The 26777-nt window shown below is 41.5% G+C and overlaps 1 protein-coding gene across 3 annotated transcripts in view; it reads right to left on the minus strand.

The window, feature by feature from the left end:
- SULF1 (sulfatase 1) overlaps positions 1-26777 on the minus strand; it is a 198377-nt gene that overhangs the window by 166231 nt on the left and 5369 nt on the right. Inside the window, exon 1 of one of the 3 annotated variants that reach the window (XM_070382293.1) lies at positions 4479-4779. The exons of the other annotated variants lie outside the window; for them this stretch is intronic. The gene's annotated coding sequence lies outside the window, so the exon portion shown is untranslated. Of the gene's footprint in view, positions 1-4478; positions 4780-26777 lie in introns of those variants that run through there. 3 annotated transcript variants of the gene reach the window in all.

The raw sequence follows: 26777 nt of genomic DNA on the forward strand, positions 1-26777 counted from the left end.
CCATAGACGGCAGCCCACCAGGCTCCCCCGTCCCTGGGATTCTCCAGGCAAGAACGCTGGAGTGGGTTGCCATTTCCTTCTCCAATGCATCACAGTGAAAAGTGAAAGTGAAGTCGCTCAGTCGTATCCAACCCTCAGCAACCCCATGGACTGCAGCCTTACTATGCACATAATAGATAACCAACAAGGACCTACTGGGAACTATAGTCAATATCTTATAATAGCCTATAATGGAAAAGAATAAAAAAAAATTGATTCAGTCATATATGTATATGTATATATATACATATATACTTTCCTGTATACCTGAAACTAATACAACACTGTAAAGGAAACAAAAAACAGTATCATTTATATATAAAAAAGATTAAACAAAAACTGACTTCTTATATTACTTAATGTTGGAGGTTAGCCTCTAAACACAACATTCAGTTCAGTTCAGTTCATTTCAGTCGCTCAGTCGTGTCCGACTCTTTGCGATCCCACGGACTGCAGCACGCCAGGCCTCCCTGTCTATCACCAACTCCTGGAGTTTACTCAAACTCATGTCCGTTGAGTCGGTGAGATGATCCAACCATCTCATCCTCTGTCGTCCCCTTTTCCTCCCGCCTTCAATCTTTCCCAGCATCAGGGTCAGTTCTTCGAATCAGGTCGCCAACGTATTGAAGTTTCAGCTTCAGCATCAGTCCTTCCAATGAATTTTCAGGACTAATTTCCTTTAGGACGGACTGGTTGGATCTCCTTGCAGTCCAAGGGACTCTCAAGAATCTTCTCCAACACCACAGTTCAAAAGCATCAATTCTTTGGTGCTCAGCTTTCTTCGTAGTCCAACTCTCACATCCATACATGACCACTGGAAAAACCATAGCTTTGACTAGATGGAGCTTTGTTGGCAAAGTAATGTCTCTGCTTTCTAACATGCTATCTCAGTTGGTCATAGTTTTTCTTCCAAGGAGCAAGTGTCTTTTAATTTCATGTCTGCAGTCACCATCTGCAGTGACTTTGGAGCCCAAAGTCTATCACTGTTTCTACTATTTTCCCATCTATTTGTCATGAAGTGATGGGACCAGATGCCATGATCTTAGTTTTCTGAATGTTGAGTTTTGAGCCAACTTTTTCACTCTCCTCTTTCTTTCATTTTCATTAAAAGGCTCTTTAGTTCTTCACTTTCTGCCATAAGGGTGGTGTCATCTGCATATCTGAGGTTATTGATATTTCTTCTGGCAATCTTGATTCCAGCTTGTGCTTCATCCAGCCCAGCGTTTCTCATGATGTACCCTGCATATAAGTTAAATAAGCAGCCCCAGCTAACTCAATTTCCTTCTATTAACTTGTACCTCTTCTTGTTTTATGGTATTCTATTATAGCTACCCATTTGTGCAAGCTTAAAGCTAATATTATAGGTGTTTCCTTTTTCCTTCATTCCTTCATTCAGTCCCCAAGTTGAGAATGTTCCACCTTCTAAATATCTCAGCACTCTGTGCCCTATTGTCCACCTACACTGCCCAGGCCTTAGCAGTTCTCACTTGTTTACAATAGTCTTTCAACTGATCTTGTAGTTTACAGCACTATCACTCCCTAAGCCTTTGCCCAGCCTACATTCCACACTGCATAGATGATCTATATAAAATCTTCCTAAAACACAAATCACATCTACTTTCTGCCTTCTCAGCCCCAAACAAAGTCCTTCCTTGACTCTCCATTGACTCAACAGTAATCTTAAAAGTACCAGTAATCTTAAAAGTAATCTCAGTGAGGAAAGGAACTTGTGCTACAATGCTTGCATCATTGAGCTGGGTTTGCTACAAACAGAAAAACCAAATAAACAAAATGGTCTATTGAACCAACTAATATCTTAGTGATACAGGTAACATGTGCCAGCCCAAGCTTTTTACATTAACGCGAACCTACAAAAGGCATTTCTTTGGATCATGAGCTCGTCCAAAAGACTCATGAGCATGAGTTTGAGTTTTACTAGAGTGACGAGTACAAACACCTACCTGAGCATGAGACACCACCATATTCATGATTAGACCCCTGATTAAATCTCCAGGACCCCAAGATTCAACAGTCCAGCACCAACTGAAACCATTTCCCAGTCTCCACCCCACCCCCTGTTCCCCATCCCCACCAGCCCCCTCATCTTGGCCTTCTTATTTATTCTGCTCTCCAAGGCCCTTCCTTTATGGAATGCCCTTCCACACCACCAGCTGTTCCTTTAAAACTCATACAATCAACATCATCTTCGTAAATGTTGCTTTGAATTTCATTGGAGAGAATTTCTCTGCCCTCAGTTCTGTCACTTAATCATAAAAGACTTCTGTTTTTTTGCAGGTGTTATACTGTTAAGAAAATTCTGTTTTTTCTTTTTTTTTTTTGGTTTGTTTCCTTAGAGCAGGAGCTCCCTCAGGGCAGGATATGACTCCTCTTGTTCATTTTGGCATGACTAGTGTTTAGCACAGCAGGCAATACAAAGTAGATGCTCAAAAAACTCAGGCACTGAATCAAAGATGAAAAAATTGTGTAAATGGAAAAGCCCTAAAATTGACTGAAACACTTCTGCGTTCAGACACTGTGCTAGATACTTTACATGTTTTATTTCCTTTTAATCCTTTCAGCAATCCTCTCCTTGGGATAAGTATTGGGTTGGCCAATCCCATAGTATTTGTCTCCTTTCACAGAGGTGAAACTTGAGATTGAAAATCTGAAAGGTCTTGCTGCTGGTCACATAACCATGTAATGGCAAAACCAAGCCTCACAGCCAGATCAAATCATAGTTTGTGTTCCTCCTACCACAGTCAAGTATGCCTCTGAGGAACACTGAGATTATGTGGCTGATCTTTGTAACTAAATTAGCTATAGCATAGAATTTTAGTGTTGACAGCTCACTTTTAAATTTAGGGGGGAAAGCAAGTAGAATCCAGTCTTATTTTCAAATTTAATTATGCCTTAGAATTTCTTGGAAGCCACAAGGAATTTTAAGTGGAAATGTCATTTAAAGGGACTCTTAAAAAAAAACAACTGAATTTTACAATGTTTTCCATGTTTGTTGAATAAATAATGAATAAATAGATCTACTGCATTCTGAAATTTGATATGAAATCTTTCCACCTAATCTATCTTGGGCATGATACTATCAAGTAATGACACTGAACACTGGATAGTTACAACAAATATAAGAGATGAGTATATATATTTAATTAAACATATACATACATAGTATCTTTAATTCTTTTACATATACACACACACACTGATAAACACACATTATATGTGGTTTTCATAGCTGTTTATATAAAGTAATCAAGCTCAGTGAATTAATCATAGCACTTAGGACACTAAAAGGGCTTCCCCAATGGCTAAGCAGTAAAGAATCCGCCTGTGATGCAAAAGGTGCAAGAGACACGGATTCGATCCCTGATCAGGAAGATCCTCTGGAGGGCATGACAACCAACTCCAGTATTCTTGCCTGGAGAATCTCATGGACAGAGGAGCCTGGAGGGTTACAGTTCACAGGGTCTCAAAGTGTCAGACCCGACTGAAGTGACTAGCATACACATGACACTAAAACTGCTTTCTACAATTTATATTTCTTAGTTTTCTTACTTGAATAAAGACAGTAATTTTCTATATCTCATAGTACACCAACTTATAATCATGGTTTCATAAAAGCAAATTGAACAACTACCCAAGATAGAACTTGGTGTTCTCGGCTTATTCAATTAGCAAATCATACTTCCTAAAAGCTCAGAAATTGTATCTTTCTTCTAGAGTTTTAAATTCACTTTTTGTTGAAAGGCAATTTCCCAAAGCCTTGAGCATCATCCCTGAGAACAAAACTAACTCAGCATCCTTTACAGACACGTAGTCGAACAACAGAGCTTTGGGTTTTGCCAGGGCTTGAGAAGCTCATTCTCTGTAATATTTAGATCTTTCAGCTGTACAGTGAAAAACTTAGTAAGAATTCACCTGTCCACTCTAGTGACAGTGTTTTGCAAGGTTTTAAACACGCCAGTACAAGTTTCAAAACTACACTGAAAAATGAGATTTATCATAGTGTGAAAAGAAACTTCCCACAACTGAATTTGCCTGAAAGCAGAGAAACTTAAGCCCAAAGTTGCAACATTATTCCTGGATACCTAACAAGTAAGTAAGGTGAATAACCAGGGTTCCTTTGTAGGGTGAGATGTGTGTGTGGAGACCAGTCAGCTACCACCAGGACCAGGACATGGGGAAATTTGGGGGGACAATTTTGTGAATAAATGAATGAGCAACAGAAACCTCTTTCCCTCTTACAATTTTTAAGAGGGACCCAATTTGGGTGGAAGACTTTGGCCAGAAACACATTTCCGAAAATCAGGGTAGCATCTGAGCACGGGGAAATCTATTCTCGGGAATAAATAAGATGAAATGGACAAGGGCAGTGAGCAAACTTTGGTTCTTTCCTTATGAAAGAAAAAGCAGAGCATCATACTTACAAAAGCCGCCTTCCAAGTCCTCTCTAGAGAACCAGCTCTGGGAACTGGGAGAACGCACAGGAGCGGAGATAAGGCGGCGGCAGCGGGGCTTCCTTCCTCCTCCCGGGGGCGAGAGTCATTGTTCCTTATCTCCCTGACCTCCGGGGGCGCCGGGGGCCGGGAAGGGCCGGCCTCTGACCCCCTCTGCCCTCCCTCCTGGCCTCCGCGCCTCGGGTCGGGGTTTCCTATTAGCCGCTCCAGTCGCCCGGCCTGACACGGGCCGGGGGAGGCAAGAGGGCCAGTCTGCGAAGCGCTTGCGAGATGCAGAGGGTTATATAAGCCCGCGTATTATTATCATCACACACACCCCCATAGAACCAAGGCTGCCAGACAAACAAAAGGCAGTTCCAAGAAGGGGAGGAGCAGAGGCAGAAGTTACACTGGGGGTGAATTTCGGGACACTGCTGAACTGGCTGGAAAAAAAAAAAAGGCAACTCAATATGTGCATGCAAACCTCGGCAAACAAACTGAGCTGCAGCTGGCCGGCCTGCCGGCCGGTCGGCCACGCGGGAAGGCTCCTCGGAGGAAGGGAGGGAGGGGGTCGGGGGTTGGCAGGGCTCTCAGGCTGCGGTCCCCCCGCCCCCGCCCCCAGGCACCCGACACAGTAGCCGCCCGCCCGTGGTGGGATGGAGTGGATGAGGAAGATGTGGTATTTGGAGAAGCAGGCGTTCCAGAGACCGAGTGCTTAGTAAACACGGATGTTTCTTAGACTCTCACCAGGTGCTTCTGCTGCTTCGCTTTCGTTCTGGTCTCTCATTTTGCTAATGAGAGTTTGCAGGGAGTTCCAGGGGTCAGGGTCCTACCCTATATATCCATCCTCTGTTTTAAATCTCCGTGGGTCTCTGTTCTTTTCTTTGTGGGAGCCCAAACCTCCCAGCCAAAGGGTTCTTTAGGCCAGAGCTGGAGCTGAGAAAGTTTTCACTTCATCCTCTCCGCTACCCTCCCTCCCCCATGCTGCTACCCTCGGGTTTTCTTTAGATGATTCTTTTCCTGCCCTGTTCTGGCTCTGCTGCCCAACCTCTGAGGAACTTCCTCCTCCAGGCATTCACGCCTTCCACGTGTCACCGCACTAATTCCTCTCTTCCCAGCCCAACGCCCCTCACCTACTCCAGCTCCTGAGACTATGAATCATCTTCTAAAGATGGCCTTTCCGGTTCTTCCCTGCCCAGCCCCAGCCTGCCTGTCCTCCACCTCAGCCTGGAATGTCAGCCCTCCCATTGCCTTCAAAGCACAGTTCAAATCCCATCTTCCCCCCCAAATTCTCCCAATTTCCCTTCTTTTCTTCTCCTTGACCTGGCTTCTCTGCTGTAATTCTTCACGTATATCTGGCTTCCTAAGTATGGGATCTGGTGTGATTCTCGGAGGTGGCCCAGGACAGGCACTTCATTGAGTGTTTTGACTGAATGTAGCTGACAGCCAACCCAATGTCACCTGGGCCATCAGTCTTGGAGTGGAGGAGCCCCAGGTAACCTCCAGGTGTTCAGATTAAAGCCTGCGTTGACGGACTGTTGAAATTGTGCAGTGGGCCAGGGGCGGTTGTGGTAACTTTTACTTTTGGATATGTTTGGAAATTTTTATAAATTAAAAACAAAAAGAAAAATATATTAACGCATATATATGGAATCTAGAAAAATGGTACTGTTGAACCAAGATGGTTCTTGGTGACATTCCCCTGTTAGTTCCTGCAGGGCAGAAATAGTCAGAAATAGAGAATAGGCTTATGCACACGCAGCTGGAAGGAGAGGGTGGGACAAATTGAGAGAGTAACACTGAAATATTTACATTACCGTGTGTAAAGTAGATAGCTAAAGGGAAGTTTCTGTATAGTGCAGGGAGCTCAGCCTGGTGATCTAGCTACAGCCTAGAGGGGTGGAATGGGGTGGGAGGGAGGTTCAAAAGGGAGGGGACATATGTATGCCATGCTGTACTAAGTCTCTTTAGTCGTGTCCGACTCTGTGCAGCCCCATGGACTATAGCCCACCAGGTTCCTCTGTCCATGGGATTCTCGAAGCAAGAATGCTGGAGTGGATTGCCATGCCCTCCTCCAGGGGCTCTTCCCGACTCAGGGATTGACCCTGTGTCTCTTATGTCTCTTGGAGTGGCAGGTGGGTTCTTTACCTTTAGTGCCACCTGGGAAGCCTGGACATATGTATATCTATGGCTAATTCATGTTGATATATGATAAAAACCAACACAACATTGTTAAGCAATTATCCTCCAATTAAGAATAAATTTTAAAAAATAGAAAGCTTTGTAAAATTTGGAGAAGAATGTCTGATCTTCTGTCACATTCCTTAGGACGTGTGCTTGTGAGGGCACCAGGAATGCTGGTCTCTACTGGGCTCCTGCTATTGCTCATCAGGAGACCTCCGGAGTGTAGATGACTTCCTAGAAGGCCAGGAAAGTTCCTGAAAGGTGAGATTTTTCAGAAATCACAGACTTCTTGGATGCATTTTATGAGAGAACTCCTCCACTGTGGAAAGAATGCAGACTATCACAACAGCAGCTCAATGTGAGCACAATAGCTCTCTGGTGATGTGTTTTATGATATGGAGTGAAGTACAGAATGTGAGCTGTCGGGTGTTGAATTTCTGTGGCTTAGTGTTCAAGCGTTCTTGGTGACATTCCCTGTTAGTCTTTGGTGAAAGCAGTAAGCTGTCAGTGCCGTCTGCGGTGGCTGGATGTACAGTGGTGTCATTTTAGAGACTTGGGGCGGGGGGTGTCAACGGGCTCTCCCAGGCACGCAGAATGTTCAGTGAATTAGAAGAACTTTCCCGCCTCCACTAATTTAGAACAATAAAAAACCGATTCAGGTTCTAAAGAGGTATTTTGGCCTTCAGTTCTTGAGGTATGGGCTTCAGGAAGGACTGAGATCTCATTACAATTCAGTAGTTCAAGATCTCCCCTCTTTTTGTTCTGCTCAAGTCAGAGCCGTCACCTTTGTTTTCACTACCATGTATGAGTCTTGACTGGTGTAAGGCACTTTAATGTGCCTTATGTTCTTTATGTGCATTCTAACGTAGTGATTGATCTAGTTGAACACTTGATCTACTTTAACTTCCTCATTACAAAGGTACAGAACTTAAGGTCTAGAGAAATTAAATGCCTTGCCCCAGAATTTTTTTTTGTTGCTATTTTTTTTTTTTGATGTGGACCATTTAAAAAGTCTTTATTGAATTTGTTACAACATTGTTTCTTATCTCCTGAAGCAGGGATCAAACTCCCAGCCCTTGCATTGGAAGGTGAAGTCTTAACACTGAACTGCCAGGGAAGTCCCCTGCCTAAGATTTTAAACAGGCCCAGCATTAACTTCCCACATGGTGCAGTGGCAAAGAATTCACCTGCCAACACAGGAGATGTGGGTTTGATCCCTGGGCTGGGAAGATCCCCTGGAGAAGGAAATAGCAACCCACTCCAGTATCCTTGCCTGGAGAATCCCATGGACAGAGGAGCCTGGCAGGCTACAGTCCATGGGGTCACAAAGAGTTGGACACGACTGAGCACACCCACCCACACACATACACACACACCCCATTAAATTTCAGAGGTCCAAGCTCTGCCTGGAACCCCAGGTCTCCCTGAGTCCATTATCTCCTCAGTGGTTAAATTTCAGGGAAAGTAAGAGAACTTCACTTTGGTTCGCTTGTCTTTTTTTCTGCTGGAAGTAGAAACTGGTCAACATTCACCTCGTGGCAAATGAAAACCAAGTGAGGAATAGATATGTAATTTGTCTCAATGATGCAGGGCTTGCCTTCTCTTTTCATTCAAATCAAAGTGAGTAGCAGAGAATACTGCGTGAATCATCGAGCTACTTATATAGCCTTGGCCTGAGAGCACTCTTGCTAGAAAACTTCTTATGCCCTAAGGTTATCAATCCAGTCAAGGTGACTTTTTTCACAGGAGACACAATAATTATGGCAAAGACATCTCTCTTAGAGGGGTCGGTATAGCCCAGGGGAAATAAGCATTCCATATGTCGACATAGTTTGTATGAACCACTGGCTTGGAAGGGCTGATTTCACATGCTGCCCTGACATCTTTGAGCCTCATGGGGCCCCAAAAGGCTGTGCGTTCCCCTACTTTTACCTGATATGCTCCCCACCATTCAGGAAAGACTCTCTCCCTGGCTAGTTCCCCTACAGCTGGACAGCAGCAGTCTACCTACTCTGCATCCTGCTGGGTTTACTTCCCTGCCAGCCCACAGTCATTGAAACCAGCCAATCACATCCTTCCCTGGGATCCTGGGTGCCTCTCACTCTCAGGTTACTACAGAGCCTGCTCCTTATAGGCTCTTCTTTTTCCCTCTGTTCCTAAATGTAGTCTCTGTGTTGCCCCATGTGACCCAGAGTGTCCACTTCCCCCTGGACTCTTAGTATATGTGACTAATAAATTACTTTTGATCTCCTGTGTCCTGAGTCAGATGTCCTGTGTTTGGTCATCTGAGAACCCTAGGACAGGACTCCCTCCCTCCCCCATGGGGTGAAGAGGAGGTGAACAGAACAATGACCAGACATTCATGTTAATACTAAATGGAATTCTCATAGAACTAGTGCCAAATATCACATCCTTTGGAGTTTCATTAAGCGAAGCATCAGGCTACTGGCAAATAGATATGGATTTGAACTGAAATTAGCTGAAACTGACCTTTATTAATTTCAAGGTCCCTGGGCTTTCCCTTGTGCTCTTTTTAATTTTTATTATTCTCACCTGGAGATTTTTGCAAGAAACAGCATTGTTCTCTTTCCTGAGCTGGCTTAACTGTAGTCCTGCCCAAAGGCAAAGAAATCAAAAGATGACCCTTTCATTCCTGTCATTTAAATCTTTACTAACTGCATTCTTTCAGGACAATGTAGCAGAAAGAATTTTTCTCATCTCCAAAGACAAGAGATTATAATAAGCAGATGTTTTTAATATTTTATTTTTTTTACCATCTGAAGCATCCCAATATTAATGTATTTCCAAATTCTCAGCCCAAGAAACAGTCTTCGATGTAATTTCTTTCCCTATTCATGAGATTTACAATAGGAAGGTCATGTTTGTACTAGATTTTGACTTGAAATAAATCTTTTCTCCTCGGCATTTCTATAGAATCCAAGCACTTCATTATTTAGTCTTTTCCAAATATTAAATGCTTGTCATTCTTGAAGAACTAGCTAATCTTCCCTTTGTGGGTGGAGAAACTGAGATGTGGAAGTACAATCATTGCCAGAATACAGACCCACCTAAAGGTTGTGGCTACCCATTGAAATGCTATCCTCTGCACATCTTAGACATGAAATAAAACTGCAAATCGTCTCATAAGCAGCAAGTATGACATCCTCCAACTATTAGAAAGTGTTTGTTAAAAGCTCATTTGCATTTTGCTTAATGTGAGAAGCTTTATGGAGTAAATATATATTCAAGCCCCACCACCACCCTCAACACAGGCTCTGGTCGATCGATTCACTGCCCCTCTTTCTAGACTGTGCCTCATACAGATCAAAATATATTCTGAGTTCAGCTGGACAAGGTTTCGTTTAAACCACATCTGGTGCTCATCAAACCTCTATTTTAAGAGTGGGGAATTCTTTTTCAGAGATAGATTCTGTCTGGAAGGTCTATGGCAGCAAACAGTGCTCATTAAATTTCACAACATTTTACCAACGTCTGTACAGTACCCGCTTTTCCAGATTACGGAATCCAGACAAAAACCCTGACCCCCCACTTCAAAGAATTCCTCACTTGACTAATTCTAAAGAGTAAATTGATTTTCTCATCATTTGTTCTGTTTGACAATAGAAAGGCTGATGCAGCAACATTGCTAAAATGACAGCTCCTTTCTATCCGAGGGGAAGGAATTCGTGTTAATATTCTTAATGACTGGCATCTTTATGAGAATGTGAAATCGTTTATCCTCAGCAATAACCTGCCTAGGATTAAAAAGTACTTGGTACTTAGAACGGAAGTCATCTGTCAGGAAAAATTATTTAGACGGATGCAAATGAACTGAATGAATTGGCTTCCTAATTATGGTGTGTATAGTCAAGTTTGTTAAAATCAGTTTGAGTTGAAGCATTTGGAGAGGATCTTTCAAGAAGTGATCTGACATTCTGCTGGAGGAAAAGACTATACATTTGTCTGATAAACTCCTTTCACATTTCCTAAGCATTTCTGGAAATGATTTAAGAAGGAAGGGCATGTAAATTGAGGGAAAATGCATTAAGTGCACTTTATGTCTTGCTAATTTGTAACAACAGTAATAATGCCTCACAGAAAACAGTGAACATGTGTTCATCACAATGCCCTAGATTTTACCTAATAATAATTATATCTAATAATAACCAATATTATTTTCCATGGGGGTTTGTTTCAGCCCTCTTGCGGCTGAGCTGGGCGTGAGCCCACAGGGACAAGTCTATGCCAGCCCTTAACAAACAATGTACAGACCAGTCTGTATTCTGTAAGAGTTGTTCCCCTCTTAATGGGCATGGTTTTGCACACCAGTTAGCAACTTTTTACTTGAATCTCAGTCTTCTCTTCCTCACCACCTTGACAGCAAACTTTCATTTAGCTTTTTACAAAAAAAGCCTAGTAAATTGTGGGAAGACGCACTTTACTAGCATTGGCAATTAGTCTGGGGAAAAGTTGTAAATTGCAGGCAAATGCAAATTCCTTCCATGTAATTAATGATGGGGTTTTACCTTTTAGCATTTATGCAGAACTTTCTTTTGAGAATCAGCACTGACTTTTGAAGACAAAATGACTTGGGTCCAAATCCTAGCTCTACAGGTGTGTAATTTTTTTAAAGTCTAGTTCTTCTAAGTAGAATGACTAGTACAGATATAACTAAGTTTATAGCAGTGTCCAGCATGTCGTCGGTACTCAGTTATCATTCAGTTTCTCCTTTTTCTGGCTATTTTAGGGCATTTGTGTCCTAATCACTAGTTTAGTATTATTTGCCCTGCGTGAGTAAAAAACATTCCTTTTTTTCAGTGAGTACATATTGAGCGGTGACCCTGGCAACAGTTCTGTATTTAAATATAAATATTAAACGATATTGGAGAAGGAAATGGTAACCCACTCCAGCATTCTTGCCTGGGAATTCCCATGGAGAGAGAAGCCTGGTGGGCTACAGTCCATGGGGTTGCAAAAGAGTCTGACATGACTTCCCAACTAAACAACAACATTAAATGATACAAAGAGATAACAGTAAGGATCTTTTTAAAAAGAGAATGATTGATAATTACTAATAATAATCCGAGTGTTATAGTTGCGACTTCAGCCCCGGGAGCAAAGTTATTCAGAGCATCAGATAAATTCAAGCTGTTAGGGCTGGTGTCAGAAATCCAAAGAAAGCTTTTGCTAGAAAATAGTGGATTAGAGAGACATAGAAAAAAAGAACCCAGGGAACATGATCCAAGAAATTCAACGGGACCAAATCCAGTTTGCTCCCTCCATTTTTTTTTTTTTTCTGTATGTGTGTGTGTGAGAGAGAGAAAGAGAGAGAGAAAGTAGAGGGGACCCTGATGCTAGGAAGAGTGAAGGCAGAAAGAGAACAGGACATCAGAGGATTAGATGGTTGGATGGCATCACCAATTCAATGAACATATGAACTTGGGCAAAGTCCAGGAGATGGTGAGGGACAGGGAGGCTTGGCGTGGTGCAGTCCATGGGATTGCAAAGAATCAGACGCAACTTGGCGACTGAACAAGAGGGAAAAATGGCAAATGCAAAAGCATATGCCAAAGAGCAGGGACTGGGCAAAGCACAGAAGCACAGAGTGGGAAGAGGAGATGAAGAGGTGCGGAGGTGAAGGAGATGATGGACGCGGAGGTGTGGGGGTCGTACAGTCGTGCAGTCTTTGAGAGATGCTGGTGGAGGATGTGTTGAGCCGGAGACAGGAAAAAGCCTCATTCTGCAGAATCTACAAGTACCCATGTCTGGGGCTGGCAGGTGTATTAGTAAGAACCAGAGGTCAAGAGCCCAAGGCAAGAGTGATGGACAGCAAGAGAAGTGATAACGGGCAGAGCCTGAAAGGAGTTGCTTTGCTGCTATAAACCGGTGCCAAGTGGAGAAACCTGAGACCGACATGTGATTGACTTACCTGAATGCATTTTTTACCCTGAAATTCACTAACATTGCAGTCAGGTTAAGCTGTGCACTTAAAGTGTCTGTGCTCTGGGTGGGGTAGGACAAAGGTCATAGTACCAAGGCAGGAAAGATATAGGGGAATGCGGTCTTCTTAGCTCACCTAACTATTCGTGTTTGAGGAAAGACAGATACAAGTGAATATCAGAAACTTTGGAGCCGTCCACAAAAGGGATGGCTGCAATCGTGGGTAGGAAGAAAGGAGGTGGAAAAGGGTACCCTTTGTATCCTGCCACTTACCTGGACTTCACATCTTCCCTGACTGATCCTTTTCTGCATCATTGCTCAGCCGGCGTCTGCGAGGGCATCTTACATAGTAAGTCATCTATGTTCACTTTTTATCCTGACTGGTTGTAGCAAAGGGAAAAATCATGGACTCCCACCAGCGGTGAGACTGAGCATTACTTTTGTCATAGAAACAGGAAATTATCCAAAAAAGGTTATTCAGACAGTCCAAAACTGTCAGATTATTGACAGAGCAGTTCAGGTTTCCAAGAACTGGCTTAAAAAGTATTCTTAAGTGAAATTTGTTCACTTCTCTATCATTTTTTTTTCTGGCTTTGAAACTATGTGTTTTGCGGCAAAGCTGAGACTTGGCAAATTGAACCGATTCATAAATCCTGTATTTAAGTATTTGGGCTTCCCTGGTGGCTTAGTGGTAAGGAATCCGCCTGTCAATGCAGGAGACACAGGTTCGATCCCTGGGTTGGGAAGATCCCCTGGAGAAGGAAATGGCAACCCTCTCCAGTATTCTTGCCTGAGAAATCCCATAGACAGAGGAACTTGGCAAGCTATATAGTCCCTGGAGTTGCAAAAGAGTCAGACATGACTTAGTGACTAAACAACAACAACCATTTAAATATTTAGATCATGACATCTTGAAAGCTTTTTAAGAGAGAACTCCAAACATCCTTTACATTTAGCAAACACTTACTGGATGTTTAATATATGCCAGAGACTGCTGCCAGTGCAAATAGGATATGGTACCTGCTTTTTCAAACATGTGTTTTTCCATACAAACTCTGTTCCTGGAAAGAATTCTCTCAATTGCAGAATTTAAGATCATTGAATATATGAAAAAGAACTTGGCTGAAATATCAACTGAGCTTAAAGGAAAAAGGGAAAATGTGGAATAGGACAATGTAATTAACGGTGGGAGGTTCGCAGGTCCTGCCTTAGCCCTGATAGTTCTGCACATCAGTCAGGTTAGACTCTCAGACATGTTTCCTTGTTTGTATGATGGGGACTATGAGAATTACATGGCATAGAGATGTGGAAAAATTAAATTAGATAATATATATATAAAGCACTTCCTTACACATAGCAGATAGGTACTCAATATACTTAGCTGTTATGTATAATAGTAAGTAAAACATAGGCATCTTTTTCAGTCATTCGGTTTTGTTCTTTAACTGACTGTTATTTTTGTCAATAAAGCATGAGACCTAGAAGTTTTAGATATGGTCATTAGGGGTATGAAAAGGCACTGGACTGTCAAGAGGATTCCTTGGCATGAGTACTGTTCTGAAGTTTTCAGACTTATGTATCTGTCTCCAGAATATGACTGCCAGTTAGTTTCACAGTCTGTTTCTTGATCTATAAAATGGGTCCAATAATGCCTGTGCTATCTACTTTATTCAAAAAGTTATGAGGAACAAATAAAATAGGATTATAAAAATGATTTGAAATGGGTAATATGATATATAAACAAATGTTATAGCTAAATAATAATTATGAGTTTTCCTTGAGCTATGGTACTGATGACTGATTGGCAAAAAGTGTAATTGTGGTTTATAAATATTTTAGGTGGAAGTTACTGTTCATTTTATACAGAAATAGAGTACAGATTTACAGGAAGTGTGGAAAAATAAGAATACTTGGATTCTAATCAGATTGCTGGGAGAAATATCAATAACCTCAGATATGCAGATGACACCACCCTTATGGCAGAAAGTGAAGAGGAACTCAAAAGCCTCTTGATGAAAGTGAAAGGGGAGAGTGAAAAAGTTGGCTTAAAGCTCAGCATTCAGAAAATGAAGATCATGGCATCTGGTCCCATCACGTTATGGGAAGTAGATGGGGAAACAGTGGAAACAGTGTCAGACTTTATTTTTTTGGGCTCCAAAATCACTGCAGATGGTGATTGCAGCCATGAAATTAAAAGACGCTTACTCCTTGGAAGGAAAATTATGACCAACCTAGATAGCATATTCAAAAGCAGAGACATTACTTTGCCAACAAAGTCTGTCTAGTCAAGGCTATGGTTTTTCCAGTGGTCATGTGTGGATGTGAGAGTTGGACTGTGAAGAAGGCTGACCGCTGAAGAATTGATGCTTTTGAACTGTGGTGTTGGAGAAGACTCCTGAGAGTCCCTTGGACTGCAAGGAGATCCAACCAGTCCATTCTGAAGGAGATCAGCCCTGGGATTTCTTTCGAAGGACTGATGCTGAAGCTGAAACTCAAATATTTTGGCCACCTCATGCGAAGAGTTGACTCATGGAAAAGACTCTGATGCTGGGAGGGATTGGGGGCAGGAGGAGAAGGGGACGACAGAGGATGAGATGGCTGGATGGCATCACCGACTCGATGGACCTGAGTTTGGGTGAACTCCGGGAGTTGGGGCTGGACAGGGAGGCCTAGTGTGCTGCAGTCCATGGGGTCGCAAAGAGTTGGACATGACTGAGTGACTGAACTGAACTGAACTGCCCAATCCTTTCATCAATTGTTGCTCATTTCCTCCTTCTATGGGCTTCCCTGGTAGCTCAGAGGTTAAAGCATCTGCCTGCAATGCAGGAGACCTGGGTTTGATCCCTGGGTTGGGAAGATTCCCCTGGAGAAGGAAATGGCAACCTACTCCAGTATTCTTGCCTGGAGAATCCCATGGACGGAGGAGCCTGGTGGGCTACAGTCCACGGGGTCGCAAAGAGTCGGACACGACTGACTTCACTTTCACTTTCAGTGTTTGTTTGTTTTCCTTGAGTTCAGTGAAAGCTGCTTGACTCATGGTCTTATAACCCTAAATATCTTTCATTGTGTATTATCCAAGAGTGCAACTTCATTCTTATTCTTTAAAAGGGGCATAGGTACTTAGCTGGGTGATGTGTTCCACAAGGTTTTCAAGATGAAATGAATGGTTTGAAAGCACTTTAGAAAGTATAGATTGTTATACAAAGTTAAAAGTTTCATAAATGGGAAAAGTCAAATTTCATAAAACATTAGAGGACTAAGCAAGGAAGGTCAAACTAAGAAGTCCATTTTCTCTGTGTATAAGAAGCTGAAGATTGAGTCATCTTTGGAATCTCTGATGGGTCGGGGAAATGAGAAAGATGTTCTTCAGTTACACTACTGAAAAATTTGCATCCTTTTTGTGTGTAGTTTTTCTTCTTTAACAGCTTGCCATTTTATGTAGTCTTTTTGGTGGAGATTATGAGCATGTTAGAGAAAAAAGTCATAACGACTTAAGGGCAACCCCTGCTCAACGGCAGAACAAAAGAACTATAAAGAGTTTGGAAAGAGCTCAGCTTTATTTCTTCTGACCCTCCCTTCAAGTAGTGAAAATGACCTGTTTTATTTTCATTATGAACAACGGCAGAGATACAAATAATAAATAGGAAAGCATGTTTTACAGAAGTGGTCAATGTATAGGCTTAGTTCAAAGAAGAAAGTATTCTTGTGGACTGAAGATATAATTTTTCATAGAATTCTTTTTCAGCACTTGCTGTGATTAAAATTTAGCTATATGACAAACAGGTAATTATTCTGCCAAATTAACTCTACATTCACAACAGAATTCTCCCTTTTACCAGCAGATGTAGTACTGGTAAAGCCTGATTTCTTTATAGTTCTAACCAGGTTTTCAATCACAGTGAATTGAAATATAGCTGATAACAATCTGAATGCACATACTCTTTTTTTCTGTGACATATTCCTTGCATTGCTCTGAAAATCAGTGACTTTTTAAATAACAAATAGAAATATAGGATATGTTTTAAAAACAAAGCTATTTTTTCCAAAAAAATCAAAACCACACTTTAAAATTCTAAGTTAATCTTTTTTTGGAATTATTAAATTATTATTCATGATACTGCAAGATGAAAAATGTAAATTAATGATTTTGAAAGACATTTATAATCCAATAATGACTCATTTTACTTCCTCTACAAATAAATCTGTCTTAGACATAAATTATGTAGGTACATACTGGTTTATATACTCACATAATTTAGAAAGCTCTGAAGACTATGGCCCTTATACTTCTCTTGGGAAAATTCCAGAACCTGAGGACGTATGTCCAATGTTTATTTCTCAGTGAGGTGACGTCAGGGCAGCTCAACTCCAGGGATTAAACCAAGGTCTCCTGCATTGCAGGCAGATTCTTTACCCTCTGAGCCATCAGGGAAGGCCATGGAAGGCAACAGGTTTCCCTAATGTATTACATATATAATAATATATGTATTTGGAATCACTGGAAACATGAAGCAGTGAAGTAGGTGTTAGAAGACATGAGTTCCAATGTGGATTACTCTACTCGCTAGCTCTTTAGACTCCTCTCTCAGATGCTGTTTTCTGGTGTGCAGAAATGATGTATTTGCTTTGCTAATCCAAAGACTGCAAGTTCCAGTGATTTGACTCAAAGGAAAATGTTTTGAGGGTGTGATGGTTAATATTATTGTCATCACTTGGGTAGCATTCTGTTGGCAAAGGTTAAAAGGGGCCTTTACAAACAAGGCTCTTTATAACAAAGCTTCGAAGTTTCAGATCAGTGCTTGGGTATTTCTGGTAGAATAGATTTTCCACAAAGAATACACCTAAACAGTAAATGCTTCTGCTGGTATTTGTTCCAGCCCTGAGACTTCTCTGCAGTCTGGCACTAGTAAGAGGGGCCGTGGGAGAGCTGGCTTCACACCCTCATGTTTTCCTCGATTCTAGAGGACATCTGACACATGAAATCCAGTTAGTCCTGGTAGAACTTTACTGCCTTATACGTTTCGATAAAGCCTGGCCTAGAACTATCTGGGAAATGTGGGTTTTAGGATTTTTTTTAGGCAGGCTTCATCTCCTCAGGTGGTGCTGGTGGTAAAGAATCCATCTGCCAATGCAGGAGATACAAGAGATGCCAGTTTGATCCCAGGGTCAGGAAGATCCCCTGGAGAAGGAAATGGCAACCCACTCCAGTATTCCTGCCTAGAGAACTGCATGGACAGAGGAGCCTGGCAGGCTACAGTCCATGGTGTCTGAAAGAGTTGGACACGATTGAGCACAAACACCTTCATACTTTTTTTCCGTTTCCTCGGATGTAAAATGGGGGATTTTTACCTAGATGATCTCTGAGGTATACCTCTTATAGTCTGTGCTTCTGTGATATTTTCCATGCCTTTCTTGGAAAATCAAGCCTTAATTCTGATTATTCCAGAAAACTACAAGAAATAAGATCCAGTAGATCCAATAGAATGTGTGATAATTTCCTCTTTCTTCTAAGTGATTTAAAACCTCTCATCTCACTGGCAAATTGTCTTACAGCTGAGAATGTGATTTCAAGCCAATGAATTTTTATAGTCAAATCCAACTACAGAAACAGAAAAATATGATTTACTGTGGGGTTTTCAGGGAATTTTAATTTATGATATGCAGCAGATAGTGGATACTTTCATCCAGGTGGGGTGGGTCTGTCTGTCTGGCACTGTCCCTAAAATTCTGGTCTAGCCATAATTTTACATGCCCTTAAAAGTGGAACTGTCACAATCTCCTCAGTTCAGCTCTCAAGAGAAATTAATTGATAGCATAGACTCCTGAGTGGCTGGCATGTGAGTGACACCCAGCTCTGCAATTTCACATCTAATCAAGGAGGATGGGAATTCTAGTTGGCCTATTGTCTATTTAAATCTGTTTCTGGATGGAATTCAGCTGGCCCAAATGCAGCACTGAGAAAGTGATGTGCAGAAGATGGAAAAATATTAAGCCAGAAAACTGGTGCATGAGATAGTGCTTTCCACAGTGTCAAAAGAATTGCCTGTGGTTGTGGATTTACTTTTGATTAGTTTCCTCAAATTTCTCAGTGACTAAAGTGCAGCTTTCTATTCCAATTATCCTTGACCAATCTGGCTATGAATATATAATGACCTATGGCCTATATCAGATATACCGTCTTGAAGCTATGCTTGATAGAGGCAGAGGTTTAAAACTCAACTTCTACCTTCATGTTTCTGATAAGAAAGAGAGGGAGCAATATTAAAAATCTATGAAGAATAGTAATAAATGCAAAATTGTAGTTAATCAAGAGCTAAAATTAGATGGCAACATGTTAAGTGGTAAGAGATCACCTATGAGAAGGGACTTATTGATAGTTGGTATAGCAAACAAAAGAAAGTTCCATGTAAGTAATGGGGTAATTTTTCTTCAAGGATGGGTGAGATGTGAACATCACAACTATGATGGGAGGACAGCCTGAGCCCAGAAAACACTATGGGCAAATCCTTAGCAGTAAAAGTAAGTGATGGAAATTTAGGAGATACTGAACCAACTTAGTAAAGAACAGAAAGTACATCAGGGAAGGGATATGGTTCAAGTGGAAAACATGACGCATGTCCTTAAAGGCTGGTGTTTTATTTATTAATAAGCTGGGTGCTATAGAGAATTGGCTATTTTAGAATAATGGAAGAGCATAATGAAAATGATGCTAGAAGATTAGTTTAATAGTGATATATAAAATGAGCGGAAAAAGAGCAAGAGATGGTGCAAACTGGATTAAAGTCCTTCCCTGTTCCTCCCACCACGCTTTTTAATTTCAAAGGAGAATATCTTATTTATTTAGACTGGTCTTAGGGAAAGAGCAGAGCTTGCCAGTTAAGGAGAATAATTTGATGGAGGGAACAGTAGAAAAAAGGTTAAGAAGTAGTGGGAGGCATGCTCCTGAAAGGTTAATTAATTTGCTCAATATCTCATTATTAATGGTAACCAAGCTCTAGAATCTGGGTTGCCAATGTTTTCCCACTGTACCACTCTGCTTCTTTTTCCTGACTATAACACAACTGCCACTGTTCAGCAAATTTTGTCATTGCTAGTGACATTTTAATCTATTACTTGCCCAGCATGAAATAAGCTTACCTAAAGCCAATGAGGCAGTCCAGTGAGGTTTTCTAAACTTGTAATAGTGGCAGAAACAATTAGAAGAGTACTTCCAATTCCACTTCTGAGATGAAGGCAGTGGGTGCCCAGAAGGGTGGCTCAATGGATTTCTGGTTTTATCTACTTTTTATTAAAAACTTTTTTTTTTTTGCCGTGCCACGTGGCATTTGGGATCTTGGTTCCCTGACCAGGGATTGAATCCATAGTCCCTACATAAGAAACACAGACTCTTAACCACTGGGCCACCAGGGAAGTCCTTGGATCTCCAATTTTAGAGCAAAACAACTAATGAGAATAACAACCACTACACATGAAGTGTTTCATAAAGCTTATTTCCTGTTTTCTGTCCTTATTTTTGTGTCAAAAAAACATGACTCTAAAACACGGTATGTTTGACTGGTATTTTCCCCTCTTCCTCTCCACTTATTCATTTTTCTTTTCTTAGAAGGACTATGCTTCTCCTTGTCAAGAAGTCTTTGTACCTCTGAGACAGGTGGATAAGTTGAACATGTAGGAATAGAATCCTGAATTGAAATCTGAGTTTAGACAGTCTGGATGAAGGAGTTTTAGAATATCAGCCTATACTCCATACCTTCATCTCCACATATGCAGGCTCATGGGCCTGTTGACCTAAGTGGACACCAGCAGAAAAGACCCAGTGTTAAACTTCACAGTTAAACCCAACTTTTGTGCTTGCTGCAGATGACATTTATTGCTCTAATGATGGAATGAGTGTATTCTGTCTTTTTTCCTTAGTTCCTTGCACTGGATGTCTTGAGAATGACCAAGTCAGTCGTTAGCCATTAATAGCTTCCGAGTATAAACTAACTCATGCTAATTTGACCCCCATGGGTGGCAACCCTAACTGAGAACTAGATTTATAGGTGCGGATACTTAGGCTGGCATTTCTCCAATAGGAACCAGGGAACATGGTTCAGCAAGCTCAGTTGAGTAAAATAAAACGGGCCAAAGTCTTCATTAAAAATTTGAACAGAACCCAAGTCTCTTTTGAGGAACCAAAATGCTGTCAGGTCTCCCCAGGTCAGTATTATTCCCACAAATTCCTAGCAATTTAAATCCCAAATCTAGCAGATTCAAGCAGTGTATTCTTTCAATCATGCTGCCCTGCTCCTCCCCACATCTGATGCAAGAGTGTGAAATGGCAAATATAATCTTCTACCTCTAATAAAATTATACCTAATCCTGAAAATTATTCATTGATTTAGTATCAAGAATGGCTCTCCTGTTTTTGGAGAGAAGCTTAAAATGAAATGTGACAAACAAAAGAATAGAACAAGAGGAGATAGAAAGAAAAGCAGGAGGGCAGGAAAATCTCTCTCAAAGCTTTAAACTAAGAATGATTTGTCGTTGTAGTGAGTGAAAAAGGGAGTATCTATATCACTTGTAAAATAAGTCATTCACACGTTTTGTAAAAGGATGTCAACCAAGTTATAAGCTGAACGTTTATGAGCAGAAGCAACTTAAATATTTCATCTCTTCTTGCCTCTTTACTCTTTAAATTATATGTCCCTCTCCACTAACATTTTCTGAGCTGAAAGAAGAGAATTACAGATATTGCGCAGAAGTAGTTTGTTGTTCTGACTTGAAAATCCCTTACTTCCCTTAAGTTTAAAAACACTAGAAGAGTTATTGAGCCAATTATGTTCTGAATCTGAGAAAAGATCCTTTTTATCTGAGGAGGAATATGTCATAAAAAACACCACAGTGGTATCTTCTGCCTTCTGTCCACGGATGATCAGAAAGTTCAATTTTATGGCTTCAAAATTATATTATTAAACATTTAGACGCACATGTATTTACCTGTTGGAGTAGGGAATGGCAGCCCACTCCAGTATTCTTGCCTGGAGAATTCCATGGACAGAGAACCACGGCAGGCTATCGTCCATGGTGTTACAGACAGTTGGACACAACTGAGCACACAGGACACGCACTTGCCTGTGTTGCGTTACAAAGTTATCTCAGCCATAGCTTGGGATGTGTATAGTGTTACAAAAGGAAGTTCTACTTCCAGCATCCTTATTTTCCTTAAGGGATGTCACCACTCCCTGATTTCCTGGGCTTCATGCCTGTGTCTTCTTTGCCACTTGTCTTTCCTTTGTCTTTTATTTGACTAATTACCAAGCTTTTCACAATGTTTCTTGCACCCATCCGTTCCTCACTGTCAGGGTTACTGATGAGAACAGCAACTTATTTTTCATTTTCTTTTTTGGACTCCCAATTGAGTGTTCCCCCCACACTCATCTCTTTCTCTCTTTCCCTCTCCCCATTCCTGAAAAACCTACTGCTCAAACATCCTAAGGCATCTATTTCAAAAGTAGATACAACCTCGCTAGCTGAAGTCCTGATGTGTCATGACACTCTGGAATCTGGCCTAATTCAGCTGACATGATGTGCTTAAAGTAGAAAAGGGGGGACGTCCCTGGTGGTCCAGTGGCTAAGACTCCAAGCTCCCAGTGCAGGTGGCACAGATTTGATCCCTGGTTGGAAACTAAGACCCTGCATGCCACACAGCACAGCCAAAAAATAAAAAAGACTAAAAAATGGTACAAAGTAGAGGCAACCAAGGACTGTATTCTTCCTCCTCCTTCTTTCTCATCTTTTTCTCTCTCTTCCTCCATCACTTTTTTCCTTTCTCTTCCCTCTCCTCTGCCGAATACCTCCTTTATCATATTCCCAAACTGCATCTATGCACATCCTCTGACTCAGAAATACTATGACTTGGCTTGCAAACGACATGCACAATTTAACTCCAAGCCTTAACTCAGGTGGTTCCTTCTGCCGTCTTGGAAAAAGCTTCCAACTCTTTGAATTCTTACTTAGTTCTAGGTGCTGTGTACAACATCTTACTTTTATTATCTCACTGAACTTTCTACACTTTGTGATGATCATATCTCCATTTGACAGAGAAGAAAACTGAGGAAAAGAGGGTAAATGAATTGTCTCCATAGACTTTGCAAAGAATGGAGGTGAATCACTGCTCTGATTCATCTGCTTAATGACCTGGAGAAAAGTCTTGCCTGGCTCAGATTCCCGCTCCACCAGTAGGGGGCTCTGTGGACATCCTTTTTATTTAATTAGTAGTAGTAATTGACGGAGAAGGCAATGGCACCCCACTCCAGTACTCTTGCCTGGAAAATCCCATGGACGGAGGAGCCTGGTGGGCTGCAGTCCATGGGGTCGCTAAGAGTCGGACACGACTGAGCGACTTCACTTTCACTCTTCACTTTCATGCATTGGAGAAGGAAATGGCAACCCACTCCAGAATTCTTGCCTGGAGAATCCCAGGGATGGGGGAGCCTGGTGGGCTGCCATCTATGGGGTCGCACAGAGTCGGACATGACTGAAGCGACTTAGCAGCAGCAGCAGCAGCAGTAATAATTGATATTTGACCACAAAATTCTTTGCATTACTACTAAAAAAATTTGGGAAGTGGGGAGCGTGTCTTCCACTCACAGCTAAACTAGATATTCCTAAAGGGAAAGAATAGTATCCTATATTATTTTGTAATCCTCTGAGCACTGGGATAGAAGTATATACACAAGAAGTTGTTGAGTACATATGCTCAGTTGCTCCGTCGCGTCTGACTCTTTGCAACCCCATGGACTGTAGCCCACCAGGCTCCTCTGTCCATGGGATTTCCCAGGCAAGAATACTGGAGTAGGTTGCCATTTCCTGCTCCAGGGGATCTTCCAACACAGGGATCGAACCCTGGTCTCCTGCATCTCCTGCATTGGCAGGAGGATTCTTTACCACTGCACCACATATTAGCATATTGATACAGCTTTCAGTCTGTTCTTTTGGTTTTATTTAGAAGTTACCTATGGTTGTTTCTTAGGATAACAGATCAACTGCCAAAAAGTAGTTTAAGCTGTTTGATATTGAGTCTGTCCCTCAAGTCTCTTTTACTAAATATAGATACCATATATGACATGAATGGGATAACACATGTGAAACCTTTGGAAATAAATAATACACCCCTTGCTTTTATTCATTTGCTGTATCCAGAAGAGTTTCTTTTTTCTTGCCAGTGTGAAAGCTCTCAAGATAAAGGAAGGAGCACATGATTTTAGAGGCCTTTTTTGGGGGGAAGATGCACTTCTTGTAGATGAAAGTTAAAAGCTGAAGTGTCCAGAATTTATGGATGCAACACCAAGCACATCTGTGTGCTAGGATATTCTACTCAGGGGAAGACTGATTACTGGCAGGTGAAGGTTAAGGAGGAAGCTTGAAACTAGCAGGAAGTCTATTCAGAGGACATGTTATGTTATAGAAAGGTGATTTTGATGCTAAGCCAAATTAGTAATAGGAGTTTGAGGCTAATAACCACAGGTGTACACTTTTATGTTAACTTACCAAGAAATGCACAGTCTTGTATGCATTTCATCTATTATCATCATGACCCTGGTAGAGCTAATATCTCATTAACAGTTTGGTCTTCAGTTTTAAGTTAATATAGCAGGTGTTGCCTATGAGTTATAACACCATACCACAAAACTGGTCAATAAACAGAACCCCCTGAAATTCAGATTTTTAGTTTGTCTGTTAAGAATGTACTCTTGTTGCTCAGAGATGCTTAGATTGGTGTATTTGGAGGCTCTATCAAGGAAATGACTACAGGAGAATTTTCCTGAGCTCTTGAAATAAATTTGTTTCAGGCCTATTATGTATTCCATGAAGTGGAAAAGCTGCGTATATTAGTAGCTCTATTTGCAGATGAGAAAAAGCAGAACAAAGTAATAACAAAAACTAGTTCAGGGTTTCAGTTCATTGTAGCAATAGACCTTCTTTCTAGCAACCACAGTTTGTAGCTGAGCTGAAGATTTGGACAATGCCAACACCAGAACAACAAATGAAGTGAAAGGAAAATGAAATGAAAAGATGCTTGCTCCTTGGATAGAAAGCTATGACAAACCTAGACAGCATATTAAAAAACAGAGACATCACTTTGCTGACCAAAGTCTGTATAGTCAAAGCTCTGGTTTTTCCAGTAGTCATATACGGATGTGAGAGTTGGACCATAAAGAAGGCTGGGCACCAAAGAATTGATGCTTTCAAACTGTGGTGCTAGAGAAGACTCTGAAGTGTCCCTTGGACAGCAAGGAGATCAAATCAGTCAATCCTAAAGGAAATCAACCCTGTATATTCATTGGAAAAACTGATGCTAAAGCAGAAACTCCAATACTTTGTCTACCCAGTGCGGAAAGCTGACTCATTGGAAAAGACCCTGATGCTGGGAAAGATTAAAAGCAAAAGGAGAAGGGGCGGCAGAGGATGAGATGGTTAGATAGCATCACTGACTCAATGGATATGAATTTGAGCAAACTCCAGGAGATAGTGAAGAACAGGGGAAACTGTTGTGCTGCAGTCCGTGGGGTCACAAAGAATCGAACACGACTTAGCAACTGAACCACAACAATAGAACAGAGATGAAGACTGAGGAGAGTAAAAAAACTGAAGAGAATAAAACAAAAGCAAAAATATATGAAGGCGGATGAATGTGTACTTCAGAGTCAATTGCTTTGGAAGAGAAAATTCAATTATTGTACTTTTATAACATAATTGGATATGAGATAAAAACAAATCCCCTTCTTACTATGGCTCTTCTCTTACACAAGTGTCCAGTCTTGCTCATGAGTTTATCAGCCAAATAAACTTTTGAATCTTTATTTTATGTTCAACCAGAGCCAATGGGGCTCTTAACCCGTTGCCAAATGCTGCGCCTCTGTCAACCATCTAACTGTCTTGTGTGAAAATTTATCACTACCTGAAATTTGTAGATTAACTTGGGTAGACACTACCTTCTCACCCAGAAACACATTGTATCTGCTCATTTTTCAGCATAGCTCTTCAGTATTGATTTCACCCTCTCTAGTTAATTAACAGTGGCATGGCTCAGAGTTTCTTAGATCCACAATTTCAAATATGCAGAAATATTTTCTTACAGATCTGTGGTTGTGGAGTAAAAAGGAGATCAGAGTATAAGAAAAGATTTGACTTTTGGAGGTCAAGTGTAGAGCTACATTTTTTTAATTAACAGAGGTTTAAAATGCACCATTGTGGAGTAGTACATGGATCCCATATTTTCAGCATCTAGTGTATCTGCCAGAGAAGGCAATGGCATCCCACTCCAGTACTCTTGCCTGGAAAATCCCATGGATGGAGGAGCCTGGTGGGCTGTAGTCCATGGGGTCGCTAAGAGTCGGACACGACTGAGCGACTTCTTTCACTTTTCATTTTCATGCATTGGAGAAGGAAATGGCAACCCACTCCAGTGTTCTTGCCTGGAGAATCCCAGGGATGGGGGAGCCTGGTGGGCTGCCATCTATGGGGTCGCACAGAGTCGGACACGACTGAAGCGACTTAGCAGCAGCAGCAGTGTATCTGCTCCTAGAGATGAGGTCCAGCCAGGTAACTGTTAATGCTTCATTTTGAAAGTTGCATAGTTGTCTCTGCTGGTAAGAGAGAGACATCTCCAGAAATCCTGCCTTGCCCTTCATTTATAGGACTCCCATTTTCTTTCCTTTCCCTGGTCTGGGGCAGGTGCAGACCAGATGATCAGGAGTGCAAAGAATATTCTTTGATCTATCCCAAGATCCTGAAAACTGAATGACCAGGGTCCTAGGACGTATCTGCTAGGTGGCATTTAGTGCTTTGTGAGATCATTTCTCGGTCTGCCCACTGCCCTTCTGGGGGAAGGATACAGATAGACGACTCAGTGTTTGATGGTGGGTGCAGAGTTTGGAAACAGGCCAGAACTAAAGCTGATTGCGTTCAGCTTTTTGTTCAATTTGCTTTCAAGGTGAAGGATAGCAAAGGTCCAAGCGCCTTGCTTTGTCTAAATGGTATCTTGCTTTACCAATTACTTCTGGAAGCTTGACCTGACTCTCTACAATGTTTTGCCAAGTTATTATTTCTTTCCAAACAGTGAGGCAGGGGGAAGGAAGAGAACCACATGACCCGTTGGTGAATTCAGCTCCCTGCTGGGGT

Source organism: Bos mutus, chromosome 14 (assembly GCF_027580195.1).
Source record: "Bos mutus isolate GX-2022 chromosome 14, NWIPB_WYAK_1.1, whole genome shotgun sequence".
Taxonomy (NCBI): domain Eukaryota; kingdom Metazoa; phylum Chordata; class Mammalia; order Artiodactyla; family Bovidae; genus Bos; species Bos mutus.